Here is a 16225-nt window from a genome sequence, read left to right as displayed (position 1 = left end):
CCCATGTCTGAACCACGTCCCCCACAAGCTGCAGGCTTAACTGAAAACAGCTTAAGAAGTGTTCCTGTCTCTAACACTCAGATGCCCAGATCCCAGTGGGGTCTAAACCCCAAATAAATCCATTTTACCCTGTATAAAGCTTATACAGGATAAACTCATAAATTATTCACCCTCTATAACACTGATAGAGAGATATGCACAGCTGTTTGCCCCACCCCCCAGGTATTAATACATACTCTGGGTTAATTAATAAGTAAAAAGTGATTTTATTAAATACAAAAAGTAGGATTTAAGTGGTTCCAAGTAATAACAGACAGAACAAAGTAAATTACCAAACAAAATAAAATAAAACATGCAAGTCTATGCCTAATACAGTAAGAAAACTGAATACAGATAAAATCTTACCCTCAGAGATGTTTCAATAAGCTTCTATCACAGACTGGATGGCTTCCTAGTCTGGGCACAATTCTTTCCCCTGGTACAGCCCTTGTTCCAGCTGAGGTGGTAGCTAGGGGATTTCTCATGATTGCCTCTCTTTGTTCTTTTCCACCTCCGTATACATCTTTTGTACAAGGCGGGAATCCTTTGTGCCTCTCTGGGTTCCCACCCCTCCTTCTAAATGGAAAAGCACCTGGTTTAAGATGGATTTCAGTACCAGGTGACCTGGTCACGTGTCCTGTGAGACCCCAAGCCTTCATTCCTCTCAGCTTGACACACAGGAAGGCCTGCCTGCAAACAGAGTCATCCACAGTCAATTGTCCTGGTTGATGGGAGCCATCAAGATTCCAAACAACCATTAATGACCCACACTTTGCATAATTACAATAGGCCCTCAGAGTTATATTTCATATTTCTAGTTTCAGATACAAGAGTGATACATTTATACAAATAGGATGACCACACTCACAAGATTATAAGCTTTGTAATGATACCTTACAAGAGACCTTTTGCATGAAGCATATTCCAGTTATATTATATTCACACTCATTAGTATATTTTCATAAAATCATACAGAGTGCAACATCACAACCTCACATTAGATTAAAAAATAAAATACACTTTACAAGATTTGTCAGTAAAATAGTTGTCCCACAGCATGTAATTTACAGCACAATATTTTGTTGTAATTCTTTAAAAGGCAGTTAAGTCACTGGAATTCAGGTGTCAGTTAATGTTTTGTCTTTACGGATTTTATGTGGCAGGGACACATTCAAAAAGACAAAAGAGACAGATGCCACTTGTAATGTTGTAAGACTTAAACTTTAACAAACAGTATACAATCAAATTACTTTGAATAGCACCTTCCACCAGAGTACATCAAAGCACATATGCATAATTAATTACTCCTCTCAGTGATGTTGTGAGGCTTAAGTAATACCATGCCCATTTTACAGAGACAAGTTTAAGGCCCCAATTTTAATAGCTCTAGTTGTGATCTCCATATCCATTGAAAGCAGGCCAAGAAGTAATTGGCTTAACCTGCAACAAGAGAGATTTAGGTTAGATATTAAGAAAAACTTACTAACTATAAGGCTAGTTAAGCACTGAAATAAGCTTCCGAAGGAGGCTGTGGAATCCCTCCTCATTGGAGGTTTTTAAGAACAGGCTAGACAAATATCTGTCAGGGACGATCTAGGTATACTTGGTCCTACCTCAGCACATGGGGCTAGACTAGATGACCTCTCAAAGTTACCCCAGTCATACATTTCTATAAGTTTTTTCAAAAAGCACAAATTTTAACAACATTTCTACAGTTCCTCTGCACTTTTTAATTTTTATTGGGATGAAGCAGAAATACCAAATTACCACAAGAAGCTGTTCTCCTGGAGCCCAATTTACAGCTGTTCTGCAGCTGTACAGGCCCTTCAGGAAACACTCTGGCTCAAGAGACTTTCAACAGGAGCTGGCTCTGTGTACTGCATGCCCCCCTCCTGCACCCTCTCACACACATCCCAGGTGCAGGTGGAATTCAGGAGCAGTCAGTGTGCTTGCCAAGGGTGGAATGGGAAGTGGCTAGGGTCTTTTTATCCCAGTGATTCTGTGGTGCTGCAGTTTTAGGGCGTCCAGGAGGCCTGGAATCAGGGAGGCACATCCACCTCCACTCTGTCCCTCCACTAAGCCTGGCACTGATAGAGGGATGAACCTCCAAAGAGGTGATCAGGATCTTAAACTGCCATGCATGAGTGGCAGATGAACCCCCCTTTGGGGAGGCTAGCCCCCCAGCTCCACCCCTTCCACCTGAGCCCCCAACCCCATGGCCAGAGGAGCCCCGAGCCACCACCCCCATCTGCGGCTGGAGGAGTCCCAGCCACCCAAGGCCCTGGCCGCTCAGCCTGACCCCTGAGCTCTAGGCTGGAGCTGAGCCTCCATCAGCTTCAGGGAGGACGGGGAGCTAGGACAGGGCCACGGCCTGGGTTAGGGGAGGCTTAACTTACCCTGGCCTTTGATACCTGCCGCCCAGGTAAAAAGTTACAAGAATGTTTTGGTTTTTATACAGAAGAAGCTTTATAGTTCAAGGGTAGGAACCTGTTACAGCAGATTATTAACATTTGTGAGAACAGACATTCAAATCCTGTTTTCCCTACGCAAATAAAGATGGAAATGAAACAGTGTGTAACATTGTTTGTGCTTCTGACACTCTGTACCTCAGGGAAACACCCTGCACCCCCATGTTCATCCTTATAATATTATTGTGTGGTTTCCAATGCAAAATTTATTGTGTTGAGTGTTTTCGGCAGGCTCATGATGCACTGAGCGTCGTTGTTATAGTAATGTTATAGGTTGTAATTTCATGTATATAGTTATGAGGCTGAAAATGTGTGCTCATGGCTTAAAACAAGCCCAGGCAAAACCCTCCAAGAGCAGAGGGGCAGTTCACACCTGATCAGGGCATGTACAGAACAAACTCAGCCCAGCCTCACAGGAACAAAGGACAGTGGCCTAGGCAGCAACAAAGGATCTGTTGGACTCTTGAGTGAGTCACCCCCCTCCCTTGGTCAGTTTGAGACTATGATGAGGTAATGCTCACCTGACTCTGAAGGGGAGACACAAAGCAAAGAGGGAAGATAGGACACGATAAAAGGGAGAGACGTTTGCCATGCTCCCTCTCTTTGCCACCTCCATCTACAGACAACACCACCAAGTGACTGAAGTGCTGATCAAAAGGGAGAGCCTGGCTGAAGGACAATCAGCCAGCTTGTGGTGAGAAGCATCTAAGTTTGTAAGGGCACTGAAAGTGTTAAGATCAGCTTAGAATGCGTTTTGCTTTTATTTCATTTGACCAAATCTGATTTGTTGTGCTTTGACTTATCACTTAAAATCTATCTTTTGTAGTTAATAAATGTGTTTGTTTATTCTACCTGAAGCAGCAGTGCATTTGGTTTGAAGTGTGTGAGAGACTCCCCTGGGGATAACAAGTCTGGTACATATCAATTTCTTTGTTAAATTGACGAACTCATATAAGCTTGCAGCATGTAGCAGGCATAACTGGACACTGCAAGATGGAGGTACCTAGGGTTGTATCTGGGACCAGAGATATTGGCTAGTGTCATTCGGTTGCACAATTCAAGCAGCAGCTGGCCAAAAGTGCTCACTCACGTGCTGGGAGCAGCTTATATGCTAGAGGCTGTGCGTGAACAGCATGGGAGTGAGGGTTCTCACAGTGAAGCAGGGTAAGGCTGGTTCCCAGAGTTGAGGATTGGAGTGACGTAGCAGATCACCAGTCCAGCTAACACCACGGGAACATCACAGTGGCGCACCGAGCGGGGTGTATGTGCAGCTTGTTACTCCAAGTGGAGTTCACACTTTAAGCACTGATATTTGTGATTTTAAGTGAGTCTTAAGTGCAGTGGCTAAGAACAGTCAGGAGGAGGTCACAGTTTTGTTATTTTCTGTTTGCTTATTTTGGGAAAGGGAAGTAAGAACAGGAAAGCAGAAAAATGAGTGAAAGCAGTGAAGCAATTGCGAAGTTGGAGCTTTTTATGCTGCAGGTTGCAGGAAAGAAGAGGTAGCACCAGAGATTATTGCAACTGAAAGAACTGGAGATAAAAGAAAAAGAGAGAGAAAGAAAACACCAGCTGGACCTGCTATAGAAGCAGAACCAGAGGCCCCTGACCAGGGGCGGCTCTACCAATTTTGCCGCCCCAAGCAGTTGCCACCGAATTGCCGCCGCTGCAACAGCGCCGGAGCTGCTGCCAAATTGCAGCTGCGCTCGGAAGAGGGGTGGAGCTGCTGCCGAATTGCCACCGTGGGACACGGACTGCCGCCCCATTCTGAATGCCGCCCCAAGCACCTGCTTGGAAAGCTGCTGCCTGGAGCCGGCCCTTCCCCCGACCCCCATCACTCCAAAAATCCATAAATGGGAACACTTGTGTCCTGCATACAGTGAGGAGGATGATATTACTGAATATCTGACTCCCTTTGAAAGGCTGTGTGTAATACATGAAATCCCTGATAAGAGAGTTCCTACACTGGTAAATGCCTTAACAGCAAAGCTATGGGATATTCTGGATTTAGGTACTCAGTCTCTCCTTTTGAAGCTTTCCCACTTTGTATAAATACTTGTGTTCCAGCCCCTGCTCCACTGAATACTCAAGTGTCTCCCCTTTCTCAGTGCCCTAACTACTGGGCTATAAAGTCATTCTCTCATTCTCTGGCCCAATGACTATTCAAGTATTTTATACCAAGTGAACCAGCTTTAACAGGCGAGATTAAGAAGCACTCACCCTCCAAATACTCAACAGCCTGGTGTTTAGAGTGACCACCCATGAAAGAGCAGCAACCTGGGTTCAATCACCTGCTCCAAAGTGGGGATTCAAACCTGGTTCTCCCACAACCTAGCTAAAGGTTATAAAGATGGCACTGCCAACTCCCCTGCCAGTGTTTTTGGTTCTTAAATCCCATCTGTGAATTTAGCCTGAAAAATTAAAATGAGACATTTTGTTAGTGCTGAAATGGTTCATTTTGACATTTTTTCTTCTTCATCATCTTTTTTTTTGACTGAAATATACATACCTATCCCAAAATCCAGATTTAAGTTTGGAGATGTACTTTTTTAAGATGACCTGCAAATGCTTAAAAAATCCAGTTGATTTAGTCATTTGTTTAATGTCCTAAGCACTGTGGTCAGGGCAGAGTGGAAAATCTAGCAAATAATTGATAACAAATTCTTATATTTTATAAGTCCTGCTGTTTAGCACCACCAGCGCCTGCCCTCCATGTTTCCCGGTATGCATTATGTTGGTGACATCACACTTACTGGGGTTCCGCAATGGGGTGGAGAACAGTGGACTCAGGTACCTGCTATTTTATTTTATTTTCATAATATTGCCTATGTTTGAATAGAAATATTAATAAACTTTGCAAACATCTGCATTACCTATAGATCCCCAAAACCATCAGTGACATTTAGAAGTAAATGTGGAATTGAGAGACACCTGGCTATGCTGAGGAAGACTCTAGGCCACAAGAGAATGTTAGGCAAGCTAATGCAAGGGCAGGGTCTTTGAAACTAGAGGTCCCAGGAGCATGAGATGTAGGAACAAAAACCCAGTCTGAGGTTTGTTTCAGGAGATTATTTTGGTTAAATCATCCTTGACAATGCAAATGCCAGACTGCTACATTCCTGCCAAAAAAACAAAACAAATGAAAAAACCCCACACACTATACTGTAAGCAGACTCCACAAAACAAAAAATACAAACCAACACTTACGTATTCTCAAAGCCCAACACATTTAAGTAAATGGCTTCAGGTGTTCATTTCTGGTTAATTCTCTTCTGTGGATATATAACATTGCTCTCTGTGGGTCAAAGCCCAAGCTACTCAGGTATGCATCATTTTTTGGGTCCAGCCCTTCCACTTTTTGTTTTAAATATACAAAAAACCCAACTTTTTATCATATAAAGCTTAAACTGGTTCACACTGGGGAAAAATACATTATGAAAAAACCCCACAAAATCATACCACTTCCTCCTTCATCTGAGGAAATATAAAAGTTAAGACCTCAAAAGTTAAGCTCTCCAGTATCTGAATGTGACAAAAATGGCCTCTGCCTTGGGTGCCTTCCTGCAGCAGGCTACTACCTGACACATACACTTGTCTTAGTTTCCCCTTTCTTCTGCCCATGAAAGGGGCATAGTCTCCCAGTGTCCATTACAAAGCCCCCCTTTGGGCATAATTTATTCATCTACACCAATTCAGTGACTCCCCCAAACCTTACAATGAGATCATTCTCCATAACAAACACAAAGCAGATAAAGCAGGGATTTCCCCACATCCCCCTCTTCACAGACATCACCTTCAAGTCACCCACCCAAGAGTCAAGAGCAGCACTTTGTCCCCAGTTCCTTTTTTACCCCGATCCAGAGTCCCACTCTCTAGGCCTACCTTCCTGAGAGTGACTGATCTTCCCACAGTCCTTCACCCAAAGGATTCCATTCCTCCAGGCTCCCTACTAAGGCATCCTACCTCTGTTCAGAAGAATCCACCCTCTTGCAACAACCCTCTTGTTTCCAGGTTCATCTCCCCTTGATCAAGACACATCTTTTCCTTTCCTAGGGGCCTCTGCCCAAGCCTTCTGCTCATCAGGAGACCCCAACTTTTGTCAATTGTCACCAACAGCTTTCCTCTAAGCTCCTCACCAGCACCTCACATTTAGTGCTTTCCTTCAAGTACTTCTTTTCCTGTTACTTCTTGGCTCTCCAAGTTTTCAGCTCACTGGATTTCCCACCTCCCCTAACTTGGGGCCCTTTCTTAAACCTAAGTGAGGGAGCTGCGGATGGCAACTAACCAGCCACAGGTGCACTGGCCTTCTGTCCCCGTCCCTCTTGAAAGGCCCATATCACCCTGCAACAATGAGGAAGTGCCCATGCAGGGAGAGTTCTTCAGTACAGAGTAGAATAAAGTCCTATTTTCTGTCTAATCAATCAACATATTTACCTATTATAGACATTTGTAAAATGCTCCTTCACCACAGAACCTAAGTGCCTCTGATCCTAATAGTTGTTTATGGGTCAATCACCATAATGACTAATTGTATTCTCACTTCTTTAATATCTTTCCAGCCAGTTTGGTCATTTGGTCATCTGTTTCCAGTTGACGCTCCATCAGGTTCAGTTAATCTGTGTGTGGATCATCAAATGATACAGTTGATGCATGTGAGCAACTGGTAGGAGCGATAGCCTTCTCTGCTCAACTTTTCAGATATAATGGGGAATGTGTATCCTTCACCAATTCCCTCCTGTTCCTACTTCAATCTCTCGGCTAATTTTTATTCTATCAAAAATACTTTACAATAGAGATGCTACTTTGGCACAGAGCTGTTCAACATGGTGTAACATGAGAAAGTGACTGACTAGAATATATGAAAGAATTAATTCCTTTGTTTCTCTAGGTCCTTGAAAACTGTACTCCCCACATGACTAAATTATCTCAAATTTCAAGAAAAGGTGATTATGCTACCAGTCACTTTAAGAAAGAACACATTGGATTTGTAGCTCTCTTGTAATGGGAAAGGGCTAGGAAAATATGGGAGAACAGAAACAGTCTCAACCTGGCAGCCAGGCTGAAGACCCAGGTGAGAGTTGCTCTTATATAAGATCTGAGGTCTGTCTCAAATTCAAAAACATCCTAAGAAAATGTTTGGATATGGTTTCCCTTTTTGTGCATTTATGCCTGATCCTGAAGAGACTCAGTTGTTAGGGTTTGATTTAGAGTATTGATGAGACATCAGATAACACAGGCTCAATTTGGTTTTATTTGTCAAAACAGCATTATAGAATTAATGTTAATTAATACTTTTAATATTAATACTTTACCAATCTGGAAGGCAGCAGTGCAGCGGTCATACTATCCCGAAATTATGAGCTTCACCCTACTCACATACATACCTGACTTGTTTATAACAAACAAGCTTACCTAAGATTTACCCACCCTTTCTTACCAGTTTCTTATTTTCTTTTCAACATTATTTTCCAGAAGTTAGAAAACTCAGAGACATCTTGCACCAGCCATAGCCTGTTATAGATTGCATATTCGTCAAGTGTCATAAGAATCATCTGTCTTCTCCCTAGTATGCTGTCCAACTGTACCAAGCACACTATCATATTTGGCAAGACAAAACATACATCTCATCTCTGTCAGATTCTACAGACACATAAAACAGTTTATTGAGAGTTTACTGTAAGCTTAGCATGAGTGCAAAGATGCTGAGAATCTGATTAATAGTTATACACTGTTAGCATAAGTATAAAGAATACAAAGCCTTCTCAAAATATTTATTGGCTAACAATTTATTGACTCAATAAATGGTGATTCTGTAAAGCAACTACCGATTTGGATTTGTCTTACCTAGGATAATGACAATGAACCATTTTTCATAGACTATAGGAAGAAACACCTTAAAAGTCACCTGGAAGCAACAAGGGATATTGTGTGTCCTATATGATGGAAATAATCTGAGAGGACTCCAGTGTAGACAACCCCAACTGCTAAAAAATCACAAGTCAGGTCCCTAAAACAAGGACATTTAAAAAGTAATACATGTTTTCAAGCTTTTCTCTGCATCTATGATAGCTAGCAATTTTCTTTTTCTTTTTAAAATTAAAGCCAAAATTCTCATGTAATCATATGAATCCAGAAGCTAGATTTTTAAGACTACATACTAGTTATCATGAGACTCATGACAAAATTGTGAGTTGGCAACAATGGAACTCCATTTTTATTAAACTAAACTGGCCCTTTAGTACATCAACTATTTAGAGCTGCTGTAGCTCCAGTTTAGCAATCCTAATCACAGGCATACAGAATTGACTTCCTGGTGCCTTCTTCAAACTCTTTCCTCCTGTAGCCCATACTCCTCCCTCCAACTTCCATGCAGGTTGCTACAATGGGGAATACAATAAGTGAGACAGCAAGAACTTTTAAAAAAGGGAACAAAGCATGCTGGCTTCTCTAAGGCACGGCCCACATGGCATTATTGGGGCTTAAAGGCAATGGAATGATGGAAGATGTCTTGTTGAGTACTCTAGAGAAATGTTATCCAGGGGATCTTGTGGCTCATCTCAGATGGGTGCAGGAGTATATATAAGGGAGACCTCTCTCCCTAAGACAGGGATGGGGGTGCTTTAGTAATAGCAGACAGGACCTAAGAATGTGTGTGAGGGTTGGGAAGGAAGAGTGGGAGAACTGCCTGAGAAGAGGGTAGTGTGAAGGTTTAAAGAAAAATCAACTATAGTAGAAAGTAGCCTTTAAGCAAACATAGAGAGCAAAATTAACAGCTGCTTAACTTTTTAGGAACATAGTTTACAGCTCAACCAGCTGCCACTGATCTACCCCATATCTACCTTTGAAAAAAGAGTTGTATTTATGTAGGAGGGTATTTGGTGTTTTTCTTAAAGTCCCAGCATCTGGATTCATGTGATTACAAGAGTATCTCTGCTGTTGTTTTTATTTTACATGAACTTTCTAGCCTCAATGGCTGCAGATAAAAGCTTGAAAATGTAGAAGCAAATGCATTGTAATGGCTCAGAAAGGAAATCAAAAGACCTCCCTCCTCTCTTTTTTTAATCTTGTGTTTTCTGGTCTTGATTCATGATTTTGGGGTTAGCAACATTGTTAAACACTTAGTATACCCAAAACAAAATAATAAAATTATCAGCTACAAAAGCCACAAAACTACACTGTAAGCACAGTTTTAAGCCTTTCTTGTAACTTCCATTGGAGGTTTCAGAGACCCAGGCTAAGCTTCCTGTAACGATGACTTGGCATTTATACTGATTTCTATCTTCTCTCTTTAAGACTATGCTGTGTATTAGCCGTTGTATCCTGAAACTAGAAATATTTGTACTTGAACTGTTTATTGCACAAATTCATAATTTGAGCGGATACATAACACCTTTTACACTTGGTGTAAAGAGAACCAAGAGATAATTGACTCAGAAGAGGCAAGGTAGGAAGAATTAAAAGATAACTAACAGACTTTCCTGACTAGAATAATAAAAAAACCCAACAGCATTGATTAAGATTTATTTTCCTCTAAAATGTAGTTTGTATATTTTTTGCTGTAAGGTGTGGCCAGTTCTCTGGAATGCCTTGCTGCACATGAGTATTTTGATTCATACCTGCTTCAGGACAGTTGTCTTTGTATGTGACTTTACCAGCTTGCCATGTTTTTAAAGACCACATGAAATTACTTTTAGCAGTCATAGGATTTGAATATTTTTTTGTCTCAATTGAGCTCCAGTGGACATGCGACCTTATAAAATCACCAAACAGTTTAATGCTCTTGTGCTTAATTGACAGTCTCTGAAGTGGCTTGGCAGTCTAGAGTAGCAGAGATCACAGAGAAACAATTAAAAACAAAGACACCCAAAGGACTGATAAAACAAGCAAAAACACCCAACATTCTAAATGAATCAAACATAAATTTTTTTTTTGCAGTAGTTACTATGTAAACGCAGGATCTTACTGCTTATTTTTGGTCTTCTTCCCTGACTCCCTCCTATTGTTAAGTCCCTTATGGGCTTGTCTACACTACCCGCCGGATCGGCAGGCAGTGATCAATCCAGCAGGGCTTGATTTATTGCGTCTAGTATAAATCGACTGCTGAGCGCTCCCACATCGACTCCGGTACTCCACCAGAACGAGAAGTGCAAGCGGAGTCGACGGGAGAGCGTCAAGACTGTGAAGACACTGCTCTAAGTAGATCTAAGTACGTCGACTTCAGCTACGCTATTTACGTAGCTGAAGTTGCGTATCTTAGATTGACCCCGCGTGGTAGGGTAGATAAGCCTTTATTGTATCTTAAGTTTATGCCCTGACACTTCTGACCACAACAAACTCCATCATAGACACCAGGCACTGTTTTATTGTTGTTCTACATTAACGCCTCTAGGGCACAATCAAGATATGGACCTTACCGTGCAAGCTGCTCCATAGGGCTTGTCTACAGTACCGTGCGGAGTTGATCTAAGACAGGGATCTCAAACTCAAATCACCACGAGGGCCACATGAGGACTAGTACATTGGCCCAAGGGCTGCATCACTAACACCTTTTCACAGTGGTGGATTTAGAGCTAGTGGGGCCCTATGCTCAGCTTCATTTTTGGGCCCCCCCCGTGGGGGGAGCATTCTTCTCTCTTCTCCCCCCCCCCTCGTTTTTCATTCTTTTTTTCTCCCATCTCCTCCTGGGGCTCAGGGCTGGGGGTGCAGGATCTGGGAGGGAGTTAGGGTATGGGAGGAGGCTCAGGGTGGGGATATGGGGTCTGGGAAGGAGTTAGGAACTTAGGGTGTGGGAGGGGGCACAGGGCTGGGGCAGGCAAGGGGTGCGGAGCACTTACCTTGGGCAGCTCCTGTTTGGTGCGGGGGGGGGGGGGGGCGTGCAGGTGGCTCTGTGCAGCGCAACGCCGCCCCCATGGCTGCGATTCTGGAAGCCACCCCCTGCCAGGCAGGGCCGCCCGGATTGCAGGGGCTTTAGGGGCTGCAAGGCCCTGGACTGCAGCTCTAAAGCCCCTTTTGGAATGCGGCCCTACAAACATGGCCGGAGGACTCCGGAGGAGCAGGAGTTTCTCCTTCAAAGCGCTGCTTCTCTCCGGCCGGCTGCACAGCCACCCTGTGCTCCTCCTGAGTCCTCCAGCCCGCGTTTGCGGCGCTCCCGCTACCTCCCCTGAGCACGCTGTGTCCCCGCTCCTCCCCCTCCCTCCTGGAAAGTCCTAAGTACCGCCAAACAGCTGTTTGGACGCGGGGGGAAGAGCTGGGAAGCAGCATGCTGGGGGTGGTCGAGGCGGGGGAACTATGGCGGGCTGCAGGAAATAACTCTGAGGGCCGCATGTTTGAAACCCCTGATCTAAGATATGCAACTTCAGCTACGTGAATAGTGTAGCTGAAGTCGACGTACTTAGATCTACTTACCGTGGTGTCTTCACTGCAGTAAGTCGACAGCTGACTCTCTCCTGTTTACTCCGCTTGCACTTCTCGTTCAGGTGAAGTACCGGAGTCGCCGGGAGAGCGCTCAGCAATTGATTTATTGCATCTAGATGTGATAAATCGACCCCCACTGGATCGATCGCTGCCTGCCAATCTGGCTGGTAGCGTAGACAAGCCCATAGACACCACATAAGATATTTTTTTCCTACCTCAAACAGATTACTGACCAGCGCCCTGATCTTGAAAGCACTAACAAACATGAGTGATATTATGCAGATGAGTAGTTTGGACTGCTTCCCTGTGTTATAAATGACTCAAGTGCAAAATTGTTTGCAGTTGAAAAGTTTATAGAAATTAATCACTAAAACTATAATTAAAAAGAATACTTATTCGCATTTTAATTATTTTAATACTGATTTTACAGTTACACTCCTCCCCCAGGTGTAATGTAGAGTCGCCGTCAGCATCAGGTCTTGCTGAGGATACTATTCTTACACGCCTCCTCTCATGAATGGCCCTTTAAGCAATGGGTGTGGCCTGAGCCTCGGTGGGGCTTCCGGCGCTGATAGTGGCGCCTCATGCGAGCCCTAGCGGTGCAAGCGCAAGGACTTTTGGGAGTTGTAGTCCACTGAACCTTCTCCTATGATGGCGGCGTCGGAGCCTGAGGACTACATGTCCCACAGTGCTATGCGTCGGGGGCCCTGGCGCCTGAGATGCCGCTCTCTCCCCCTGTGGCAAGGCGGCTAGTTCAAGTTGCCATAGCGGCGAGGTGGGGAGGAAGCTGCGCAGAGTTGGGCGGTTGGAGCCGGCGGGGTGGGGGTGCCCTGATGCTGAGGTCTCTCGCGAGGTGAGGAGGGGGCTCGGCCCCCGTTAGGGGCATGTTGGGCCTGGGTGGCTCTGGAGTAGGACGCGGGGGCCAAGTGGTCGGAGCCCAGGGGGGCTACTGGCGACCACTGTAGGGGCTGGGCCCCGGGAGGGCCTGCGGGGCAGTGCATGGGGGCGATGGCTGTCCGGTGCGGGGCTCTGTGGTGCCTGGAGGGCACTGCCGCCGCTGTGGGGCCGGTGGGACTGTGGGGTGAAGGGGCTGTGCAGCTTGTACAGAAGAGTGGTACTGCAGTGTTGTGTTTAGAAAGCTGGCCTTGAGCTGCACAGAGGAAACCACAGTTGCCAACTTTCACGTGGTAAATAAGCACCCTGATTTACAATAAGCCAAAAATAAAGCCAATCCCATTTCAAAACAAGGCCAAAACAAGCCAGTCCCTAAAGAACCTCAACCCTCTATGTGACTAGATCTCTCCGGCATGCAGTCTGAGACTGTGGTGGGCCCGCTGTGCACCCCTGCTTGTGCGTCCTGGCCCCTGCTTGCCAGGAGCTGATTTAAAAAAAAAATACAAGCCAAAAACTAGCTAATAATCAACTCATAAACCAAAAACCATCCCAATTTCTGCTTTTTTTTTCATGGATTTGGCATGCCTGGAGGAAACTTGCTACCCTGGCGTCAAAAGGTGGTGTAGCAGTGTCTGTGTGTTGCGTAATGGAATGAAACTGGGAGAACCCAAACTCTAAGTGTTGACAACAAACTTAGCCTTGGTCAGAGCACACAAATGATAGTATCATCCACTTCTTTGCCCCAACTAAGAGTTTACAATCTCCACAGGAGACAGGAAACCTGAGGATTCCAGAGCTGGGGATTACCTAATTGGTAGGAGCTGGGAGTCCCAGGAATTTCCCTGCTTCACCGCAGACTTCCAAGCCTGGGCAAGTCACTTAACTTGTCTGTGCCTGGGTTCCGCATCTGTAGAAATGGGGATGATACTTCCTAATCTCACAGGGGTGTTGTGAGATTAATTACATTAAATATTGTGAAGTGCTTTGAGATCTAGTGATGAAAAGTGCTATATAAGAACCTGATATTATCATTGTTGCTATTAAATGTTATCAATATACTTGTTTCTTGAGGGAATTTGTAGGGTTTCTAAGTGGCACTTGAAACATAGCTACCTCGCATGGTAGTGTAGTGTGGGAATGTGCTCTCTCAGAATAACAATAAAATGTAGTAATCTCGGGTCTCTGCCTTGAAACGTGACAAAATGACAGTGAAATGTGGCATTGTCAGGGTGATGGTTCATGCTAATATCCTACCTCCCTGCTTTGAAATTTGTTTCAATATTTGTGAATAAGATAAGGGCTTGAGTGTGTAACCTTGTCAAAAAAGGAACAATACTGATAATACAGTACTGGGGTCTGTTCTACATCAGGGTCAGTCTTAAAATCTGCAGGGACTTCAAACAAGACTAGAGTAGTAAACTGTCAAACGGGGGTGTGTGTATGTGTGTGTGTGTCTAGCTTCAAGAAACATCTCCTTGGCAAATATCTCTTCTGGCTTTCATCCTGTTTCAGCATATATTTGTACTTTTAATTACCTTGTATTTTATTCTTCTAAGAATTTCTCCTCATTAGGAGTTGAAATTAAAGACTATCATAACCATATTAAAAATCAGGATGTCAGTTATACAAACACTGAATCTCTCTTAAGCATGAAAGTGCTTGCACTTCCTCTTAGCATGCTTATCTGAATAAAGAGGAACCTTGAAAGCTATATGAAAATCTAGTAGAAAATTGTTTGTCTGTCAGTTGAAATGTCCTCATTTAGTCCTTTTTTGTTTATTTAACACTTTATTTACTAGCCTCCTTTCAGCACTGCAGCCACTGCATTTTTTGAGCAAAACCTTGTGTTGAACAGTTAAAAATAAACCCCTTAACCTTCTATGTGGTAAAACTTCATTTCCTTTGTGCTACTTCTAGGGTTGTTTCTTTTTTCTTGACCTCATTTGGTGGAGACATTTCTTGGAACTTTATATTGTTTTTAGCAAATCAACTTCAGTGCTGTTCAGCATTACTTTTATTTCAGTGTTTAAAAAGGTCAGTAAAAATAACTGTGATCAGAACCATGCTTTTGGAAAAAGCTTCTGTGCCAGTTTAAATATCTGAGTCAAAGAACCCAAAGGTGCCTGTCTTGGGACACTTAGGCAAAGTATGATTTCTGCTCCACACTGTCTGAGTCTCTCCTCCCTTCCCACTCAAGAAGGTACATTGCAAGAGGAAAGTCAGCTGCTATAAGGACTGGCAGGAATCAGGGCACCAAATGTTACTTTTTGTTTAGAAACAATCTTGCTTATAGAAGTTAGAGGTAGAAAAGCTCTTATTTCAAAATTAAAAATTATGCGCACAATATTTTAAAATTATGCAAAATTCTGCATATTTTATTTACCAAAATAATTGAAACTGGCACGATTATATTGTGGTGTTTTGATAATTTATTTCAAAATACCTGTCAGCAAATATGTCTCTAACAATATAGACAACAAACAAGATTCAGGATCTGTTTTTTTGACAAATAGATTCCCTACTAGGCATATTAATACAAAACTTTGAGTAACAATTCATTTAAACTACAATACAGAAATGTAAGCCCTCATGTAAGCCCTGGCTGGGATGATTTAGTTGGGGATTGGTCCTGCTTTGAACAGGGGGTTGGACTAGATGACCTCCCGAGGTCCCTTCCAACCCGGATATTCTATGATCCCTCAGAAGCAGTGCAAAGGCGTGGAGGAGTCAGGGGGTAATGGAGGACCTGAGGGAGAGTGAAGTAATTATTGGGAGTGAATCTGGTGGTTTGTTGGGTGTGCGTGGGAGAAGTGTGGAAAAGGGGTGTTTTTTAGGGGAAAGGGATTGTTAGGCAGCTGACCTTCTCTGACCTCTAGCCTCTCCCATTCAGTCAAGCACATCTGCACCTATCATCATGTGTCCCTGCATCCCCCTTCTGTCCCATCCCCATGTGTCCTTGCACCCCGACTCAGCCACCCCTCACCCCCATTCTCATGTGGTCCAGCACCACAACTGAGCCACCCTTTGCCCCACCCCATCCCCACATGGCCCTGCACCCCCACTCCCATTTAGCCCTGCCCCAGTCTATCTGCCCCACTAGCCCTTGTGAACTCGGGTCTTTGACACCCCCACCTCCCAGCAGAACTGTGTGCCCCATTCTGTCTGTGTCCTCCCTCTTCCCCCGCCCCAATCCCATGCCTCCTCACTTGGCCGCATGGGCAGGGCACTGTGAGGAATGCACCCTCTCCTCTTCCCTATCACTGGCTGCTACTGCCGGTGAACAGGCTACTCTCTGTTCTGGTGCCACAGAAGCCCCTGGGTGGTGAAAGGTGTAACTTCAGTGCCTCTCCGGCAGAATATATTTTCTACAGAGGGGGAAAAAAATCCGCTGGGGACATGAATTCTGCACTTGT

The 16225-nt window shown here is 44.1% G+C and overlaps 1 protein-coding gene and 1 long non-coding RNA gene across 2 annotated transcripts in view; one reads left to right on the top strand and one right to left on the bottom strand.

The window, feature by feature from the left end:
• Window positions 1-242: 242 nt before the first annotated feature.
• LOC144266067 (uncharacterized) lies at window positions 243-11315 on the bottom strand. Its single transcript, XR_013346410.1, has 2 exons — window positions 4725-11315; window positions 243-1479 (listed from the first exon to the last, which is right to left on the bottom strand). It is a non-coding gene; the product is annotated as an uncharacterized LOC144266067 (long non-coding RNA).
• Window positions 11316-12639: 1324 nt separating this feature from the next.
• The window catches only part of CEP128 (centrosomal protein 128), a 441360-nt gene continuing 437774 nt past the window's right edge, over window positions 12640-16225 (top strand). The window contains exon 1 of the mRNA XM_077819212.1: window positions 12640-12771. The gene's annotated coding sequence lies outside the window, so the exon portion shown is untranslated. The remainder of the gene's footprint in view (window positions 12772-16225) is intronic.

The sequence above is a fragment of the Eretmochelys imbricata genome, chromosome 6 (assembly GCF_965152235.1).
Source record: "Eretmochelys imbricata isolate rEreImb1 chromosome 6, rEreImb1.hap1, whole genome shotgun sequence".
Taxonomy (NCBI): domain Eukaryota; kingdom Metazoa; phylum Chordata; order Testudines; family Cheloniidae; genus Eretmochelys; species Eretmochelys imbricata.
This window is presented reverse-complemented; position numbering and strand designations above follow the sequence as displayed.